Genomic DNA, 8,930 nt, shown 5'->3' with positions numbered 1-8,930 from the left:
GTAAAACTATGTTTGTATGGAATATCCTAGAAGAAGACATGGCTGGCTGAAACCCTGAGTGGAAGCACACATTACTGAAACGTTGAGGGCCAGATTTAACCACCTAGTTCTGTTAGCACAGTAGCGGACCTTGGCATCTTAACTTTCAGTGGTGCCCTGTACAACACCAAAATCCAGCACTTCCCTGCCTCTCTTCTTCCATTCGAGTAATAGTGGCATTGCCCCAGAAGCTCCATGCCTGGTGCAACCACACTGATCGTGTTCACTTTAGAGCCACCTCTGGTTAGCAGAAGCCAATGCAAAGCCCCCTTTTAGCTCAATAGGACCTTCCACTCTCTCCTCCCCCAGCATGCCTGCCCTGAAACTCCTTTGGATAGTCAGGAGAACCCCCAGAACAGTGTGCGTGGGGAGGAGAATGGAGATCATTTTGTCAGTCAAGCCAAACTGCTTGCTCTGATGGAACGAGCTCCTTAGCACTACACTGAATTTCATCCTCGGTTGCATGCCTCGGTTGCAATTGTCATAATATTGTTGTTATGAAGCTCACTTGTTTTTCAACAAAGTTAAGAATAATTTATTTAATGAGGTTCCACATTAAAGGCTAAACCACCTGGTAAAGTGAGTAAGAATGCCTTCAGGGCAGAGGGGGTTGTGAAACAAGGAGATTTAAAAAAAATCAGTTGTTGTTGTTTTAGGCCAGTAATTTCATGCAATGCAACTGTTTTCAGGTAGAGAAGCCACCTTGTATCCTACCTTTCTTTCAGTGTGAATCTCTAGATGGCTTACAATATATAAATATGCAAACAGAGTATCCGATTGGTAAAATTTGGTGGTGGGGCTCGTCAAACAAATACCTGGTGAAATACAAATAAGTCTGTACTTGTATCTTAAAACTACTTACTGTGGGGACCAATTGTAGTTAATCAGAGAGGGAGTTTCAGAGGTGTGGGGGCAGGGTTTGAGGCTATGGAAATTCCCCGTCCCATGGCGGTGTGATCCATCAAGACATTCACAAGAGCATCTGTTAAATGGCATGCAAAATTGGTTTTGTATCCTTGAAAGAATGGTTAATACAACCATTGAAGGAAGTCTGCAATGAAATATTGGAAGGGAGAAAGGCACCAGAGTCGTGGAAGGAAGCTTATATTACACTTATACTGAAAACAGAGACTGAAAAGACACAGCTCAAGAACTACCGCCCCATATCACTGCTTAATGTGGATTACAAAATTTTTGCAGATATTTTGGCTGAAAGATTAAAAAAGGTGTTAGTAGAAGAAATTCATAAAGACCAAGCGGGCTTTCTCCCGGGCAGACATTTGTCTGACAACATGAGGAATATAATTAATATTCTAGAAAAACTTCAAGTGAATATCAATACTAAGGCAGTTTTGATATTTGTGGATGCAGAGAAAGCCTTTGACAACATCTCTTGGAGTTTTATGAAGAAGAATTTACAGGGAATGGGGGTAGGTCAAGGTTTTGAAAATGGTATAGGTGCAATTTATTCAGAACAAAAGGCAAAATTAATTGTGAACAATGTAGTGACAGAAGAATTTAAGATCGAGAAAGGGACACGACAAGGTTGCCCAATCTCTCCATTGCTCTTCATATCGGTCCTTGAGGTTTTGTTAAATATGATTAGGAAGGACCAAGAGGTTAAAGGTATACAAGTGGGAGCTAAACAGTACAAACTGAAAGCATTTGCTGATGACTTAGTATTGACTTTACAGGAGCCAGAATCTAGTACTAAAAGGGTATTGGAGCTGATTCAAGAATTTGGACAGGTAGCAGGTTTTAAGTTGAACAAGATGAAAACCAAGGTGTTAGAGAAAAACTTAACTGTGAATGAGAAAGAGAAGTTTCAGGAGGAGACAGGACTAACATTGGTTAAGAAAGTGAAATATTTAGGGGTAAACATGACTGCTAAAAATGTGAATTTATTTAAGGATAATTATGAAAAATGTTGGATTGAAGTGAAAAAGGACCTAGAAATATGGACAAATCTGAAGTTATCATTGTTAGGCCGAATTGCTGTGATAAAAATGAATGTGCTGCCAAGGATGTTGTTTTTGTTTCATACATTGCAATTTTTGGATAAGATGGACTGTTTCAAGAAGTGGCAAAAAGATATTTCTAGATTTGTTTGGCAGGGCAAAAAGCCTTGAATAAAATATAAGATACTAACTGATGCCAAAGAAAGAGGTGGATTTGCCCTGCCAGACCTTAAACTTTATTATGAATCAGCTGCTTTTTGCTGGCTGAGAGAATGGCTGCTTCTGGAAAATACTGACGTGTTGGATCTAGAAGGTTTTAATAATGTATTCGGTTGGCATGCATACTTGTGGTACGATAAGGTAAAAGTACAGAAAGTGTTTAAAAACCATATTGTTAGAAAAGCATTGTTTAATGTCTGGATAAGATATAAGGATTTGTTAGAAAAGAAAACCCCAAGATGGTTGTCACCAATGGAAGCGAAGGTACAGAAAAAACTCAATATGGAGGCCAAATGGCTGAAATATTGGGAAATTTTGGAACAAGATGGAGACAGATTAAAATTGCAGAGCTTTGAAAAATTGAAGAACAGAGTGCGAGATTGGCTCCATTATTATCAAATAATGGAGGCATACAATCTGGACAAAAAAGTTGGCTTCCAGGTGGAAAAATCAAAATTGGAAACAGAATTGTTAGATCCAAAAACCAAGAACTTGTCAAGAATGTATAACTTGCTGTTGAAATGGAACACTCAGGATGAAATGGTGAAATCAGTTATGATTAAATGGGCACAAGATGTTGGACATAACATAATGATGGCTGACTGGGAACAGTTATGGACCACAGGTATGAAATTCACGGCATGTAATGTCTTAAGAGAAAATTTAATGAAAATGATTTATAGGTGGTACATGGCCCCAGTCAAGCTTGCAAAAATTTACCATTTGCCTGACAATAAATGTTGGAAATGTAATGAGACTGAAGGTACATTCTTTCACCTTTGGTGGACATGCCCAAGGATTAAGACATTCTGGGAGATGATTTATAATGAAATGAAAAAGGTATTCAAATATACCTTCTTGAAGAAACCAGAGGCCTTTCTCCTGGGCATGGTCGGCCAATTGGTGCCAAAGAAGGATAGAACTTTTTTTATGTATGCAACAACGGCAGCAAGAATACTTATCGCGAAGTATTGGAAGACACAAGATTTACCCACCCGGGAAGAATGGCAGATGAAGTTGATGGACTATATGGAACTGGCGGAGATGACTGGCAGAATCCGAGACCAGGGAGAAGAGTCAGTGGAAGAAGACTGGAAAAAGTTTAAAGACTACTTACAGAAATACTGTAAAATTAATGAATGTTAGGAAAATGTTGGAATGAAGTTATATGGCTTTAGTAGAAATGTTATAAGGAATTAAGTATAAATAGATTAATAGAGTATTAAAGGGAAAAATAAGGTTAGAATCTGTTAAGATAATTAAAAGATAGAAAGCAGAGGAAGATGGAAAGGAATTGCTGAAACAATTAACAGAAGTGGAATACAAAAAGGGAGGTGTGAGGAGGTCACTGAAATAAGTGAATGAAAGATAAGATACGGAAATTGTTCGATTTTTTTAAATTGTTTTTGTTCTGTTAGTTTAGTGTGTTGTGTAGTGTTTTTGTATTGTGTTGTGTTGTTCTTTTTTTCTTCTTATTTTTTGTGTGTGTTTGAATTGTTGGAAAAGTAATAAATATTATTTTTTTTAAAAAATGGTTTTGTAAATCAGCTCTCTTTCCTGGACTATGCTGATATTTTACAGCTCTAATCTATGATTTCCAGACCTTGAAGCAACAAAATTGCCAGCAACAGAAACAAAGCCAATAGCTGCTTGAAGAGAAATGCTACAGACTATCACAGACAACCTGGCCAATGCTTAAAGTTGTAAGCTTCAGGAACTGCTTGCTGGTTTTTCCCTCTGGGGGTCTCTGCTGCAAATTGGAAGACTTTCAACCATGGATGTTGGTGGTAACAACTTAGCTACTTGTTCTGCTGGAGTTAATTATTATTTAGCTTGTATTTCGGCACGGTGTATTTAAGCTGATTTTTACTGTTTAAATGCTGCTAAATTTCTCTTTAACGTTTTCAACAAAAGGGGGCTGTAGGCTGAGTGGTACGGTATCTTGCACGTTAACTTGGAGTATTCCCATGGGCATTTGAAGGGCAGAAATGGGAAAACAAGGAAGAGGAACCTGGTGGTTTAGCAAGATGAAAGCTGATGGCTTTGGATGTTGCCATCCTAAATGAATACTCTATTCATTTTTGCAAACAGTTCCTGATACTCTTGGGAAAAGGGGATAGGAGTTGTGGATCTCAATCATTTGTAAAACTTAAGGTGCACAAATTGCTAGAATATTGTAATATGTATGCTGCCTTCCATTCTGAAACATAACAAGCCCGTGGCCAGTGACTAACTTTCCTTGGTAAGCATTGGGAGACAAAGAGGCCTGAGGACCAGAGCTTGTCAGTATAAGAACTCCATTCTACCTCCCAGGATGGCTTAGCTGTGGTACGGGATCTGATATGTGCATGACTGCACACATGCACATTGCGTTGAACCTGGAGGCGACCCGGAAACATCACAAAAATGTTACAAAAAGGGGTGGAATGTGGCGGGGGCCGGGTGGAACAGGGTGTTTGTTTGCATGCTTTTTCAATGGTGTTTCAAATATACATGATTTCAGTTAAATGCACAGTGTCTTGGAACATAACCCCTGCACAAATTGTGAGTTGCCGGTGATGGAATTTTAAAATGTCACAACCATAATTAGACTTGACTTTGTATCTCATGTTGAGTTGGGATGAACTAACCAGTCACAAGTTCCAGCATTTAAAAATGTAGAATGCAGAGATAAAAAGGAGATGGATTGCAACAGATGCCTGGAACAATCCAGAATTCCTGAGAACAAAGAGAACAGGGGAGTAGAAGGTTTGGCCGGCTGCCTGCTTCTCAGGGTAAATTATACACAGACAGCAAGTTCTTTCCAGTGCTTACAGACCATGACATAAACCTTTTGGAGCTTGGATGTATGCTCTTTCTTGCTTTCTTTTTGCCATCTGCTTTCTCACTTCAGTCTTCAGAATTCAAAGGCTGCTCCTCTTTCTGTGGTTGATTTGGGGAAATAAGCTGTACCAAAAAACCCACTGGAGACTCTGAGTCAGGAAAAATACTGGAGTGAGTGTTATGATTTTTTTTAAAAGCCATCAATGTGCTGCTAATTGCACTGCTTGGCTAATGTACATTCCTGTTGTATCACTCCTGAGATTACAGTATTATTATTTTGACATAGTGGCAACTCTACATATAATGGAGGGTTTTATCCAATGAAGCTGTTCCATTTGCACAAGGATTTCTGTTTGCTCAAAGGAAATTCCCATCTGTCTCCGCTCCCCACAAAATCTGCTCTATTTTAGGAGAACCCCTAGAACAAATTTTAGGAGTTGGGAGGGGAGGAGTGAGAGGGGAAGTTCCATTGCACAAGCAGAAGGCCTTGCATGGACAGAAAGACATGGTTGGATACAACCCAGAATATGTGAAGATTTTCATGACATGAAGAAGTTATCCCTCACTTCCCAGAATGCATATGCAAGAAGACCAGCAGACAGGGGCAATTGTTATGGCGAATGTGCTCGTTTTTTTCCTTGGTTTCCTTAAATGAACTTTAAGCTCTTATTCTGAAAAATTCAGGTTCATCACACTATTGAAGGCTGGGTATTGGTCTGGGTAGTTGGCTTCGCTCCCCACCTAGTGGAAGAAGCTCCTTTGGTTAAAAGGATGCCTTGCCTGATTCACCACTTGTTGACTTCTAAGGAACAGAAGTTGCGGAGGGTTGTTGTTGTTGTTGTTGTTGTTGTGCATTTCTTTGACAAGTCTAGGTTCTTTTACTGCAGAGTCAAAGGAGTCAGTTTTCACCGTCTTTGTGTTTCTGTTGACCTTTTCTTTTAGCTCTCATGATCATATCAAACAACATTCTGCAATTCAGGTGTTGAGGTTTGGGCTGGGATGTTTTGTGATACAATAGTCGGATACTGGGAGATGGCTTCTTGAGGTTTAAAAGAGAGTCCTGCAGATTTAAAAGAGACTCTGTCAGCAAGCAATCCTTAATTTCTTCTGCAAAAGCACCATCCCGTCTAAGACACCTAAAGCCAGCAATCGCTAAACCTGTCACATGAGAAAAATTCTGGAATAACTTTTGCCAGATGGTGATCACTGAACTCATGTAGAAGTAGAAAAGCAGAAGCACATCAAAGTTAATAAATGTATCTTCCACCTGGCAAGAGAATACAAGTATAATCCAGAGACAGGAATGTAAATAAAATGCCCACAGCACTCCTATGAGCATTATCCATTGTTTATTTGAAATAATTCTATTCCTTCTCCCTTTTCTTGTGCAGTTCAATGTGGATACAAACAGGGATGAAAACAACAAAGGGTGACAAAATATAGGGACAATAAAATATAAGGACAATGAAGCATAAGAATATAAAGGGCAATTTACTGGTTTTAAGTTTCAATTAAAGACTATGCTCCTATTATGATCCAGCCAGACCCTTCTCCTTCCATATGCAAAAGTCTTGCCATTTTGTTAGCATTTCCGCCAATACTGTCATTAATTTCCCTACTGACAATGGAGCCAACACATCAGGTCTCCAAAAGCTCAATTACAGAACACAAACCATTCCAGATGATTATGGTATGCCAGTTTGAATTCTTGACAGAATATAAATATTTATTAATATCAGCAAGAATACCATTTTTAAAATCACCATAAGTGGTTTCTAGCCCAATCTCTTAATAAGAAGTACTAACCTTTCTGTTGGCCAAAAGGGTGAGCTCACCTGCAGATTTCCACTTAAAAACTGGCCAACTTATCTACCTTACTTTAGATATTTTTTGTCATCTTCACAATTTGTAGTCCAGATTTCTGGGAGGCAGGTATCGTATTTCTTATGGAATGCTGAAAAATTCTCCTCAGGGTAGCAAGTATTTCAGCCAGTAATGTTCCAAGAAGGAATTTCCAAGTGGCTTCTAACCCATTATTTACTGTTCTGAGGTGGAGCTAAAAATGATACACTTGGTTGTCCAAGAAGAATGGTACTCATTTCTCCCCTTATTAAATTTAAATGTGTATCCTCTTTAAACGACTCTTTGCCAGACCCAAAATCATTTGACACAAAACCTTATGGAGAACCTTACTCATCAATGATAATTGATTTGGTGATGGTAATGTCTCCAGACTTCTTCTTTATAATCTACAGTTTAGTATTTGAACACCAAGGAGTCAGAGCTGGATCTTTTTTGATTGTTTCCAGACAAGTATCTGTTTATGTTTCTCACATGCCTCTAAATTAACTTCTAGGTAGGTTATTTCATAGTAAAGTAGGGAAGTCATCTCTCTATCAGGAGATTATGCTCACTAGGTTACATTTTTTCATAAAATATGTGCAATTTCAAAACTTGTGAAGTGAAGGAACTACTTTCCTTTTGAAAATCTTGATAATGAATTCATGCAACAGAAACTATTACAATGAGATGGAAATCCTAAAGACTGATAATTTAAATAAATGTGGTTTTTCTGAGAATAAATTGTTATTGAGGGTTTGTTTTTTAAAGCTTATACAGAGGCAACCCAACAGTCAAGGGCCAAATATATCCCTGTATTATTTCTCTCCTATAGACTGCAGGACCTCATAAGAATGAAAGTGCCATGGTGTAATGTTTTGTTTTTATCATAGTTATCTTTTATGCAAGTGCCAAATCACTCTTTATTTGTAGGAACTTCTATACCGCTTGACATATAAGACACCAGAGCAGTGGCCTTTTAAGACGTGCAAGTGTATGCAAAATAAAATATAGAAAAATAGTGAAGCATCTTCAGTAGTATGAACAACATGGCTGGGTCACACTGCAGGGAAGGCCTAGGTGAATAAAATAGCATTAAGCAATTTTTTGTGTCTGAGTCTTGATTGCAACTACCCTCATGTTCAACAGTTGTCTCCTCCACAGACAAGATGGTCAATGTGATTCTCTGCTGCACTGGCAGGTGGTTAATTATCTGTAGGACAGTCTAGGCGAAGATCCAACTAGTGTAAAATAAGAGCAAATCCACAAGTAGATTTTGAAGGTGGGCAGTGAAGAGTTAACTGAATCTTCAGATCCTGGAGGCTAGGGATCTGGTCAAGAAAACATTGTTTCAAATGAGAGCTGGTTTAATTAACTCTTTTAATGAGCAACCAATTATTTAACTTCACCTTTACCTGAACAGCCTGAATATCAAGGTACTGATAAGATCACATTGTGAAAGAAGAGTTTCTAAAGAACGGCAAATAATGGCTTTATTTGATAGCAGTGTAGCTGCTTCTCTACAGAGGATTCAATTCCTCCTCCTTCCTCCACTGAATTTCTATCTTTAGCCAGGAACAGCTCATTCCAAGCATCTAGCAGTTTTACTAGTTATATACCTTCATTAGATGGTAAAATATAAAAATGGGTCACAAGATCAATTTCCTCTAAATGCCAATTCTCTTCCAGAAAATGGCACACTTGTTTCCTTTGTATTTTCAAGAATGCTAAATCAGTACCACAATAATTTAGCACGGATATATTCCTATGAAAGCATCCGTGGGCCTTGGCAGTTATCTCAGAGAGGCTCAGGAGTTTCTTCCTGATTCCAGGGCATTTTTTTCCTAGGTCAGGACAACACGAAAATCTGTTCTAAAAGTTCTCTTTTCTCCTAGGTCATTCTGACAAATCCCAAGTATTGTTGCATAATGGATGAAATTGAAGATAATTTTGAGATAATCGTTTTCAGTGTTTTTCCCCTTCGTGAAGCTACTGTAGAAATGTATCCAGAGGCAATGTGTTGACAACATTTACCTTCCCCCATTTCTTGAG

Source organism: Podarcis pityusensis (genome assembly GCF_964106645.2).
Source record: "Podarcis pityusensis genome assembly, chromosome: 2".
NCBI lineage: Eukaryota > Metazoa > Chordata > Lepidosauria > Squamata > Lacertidae > Podarcis > Podarcis pityusensis.
This window is presented reverse-complemented; position numbering follows the sequence as displayed.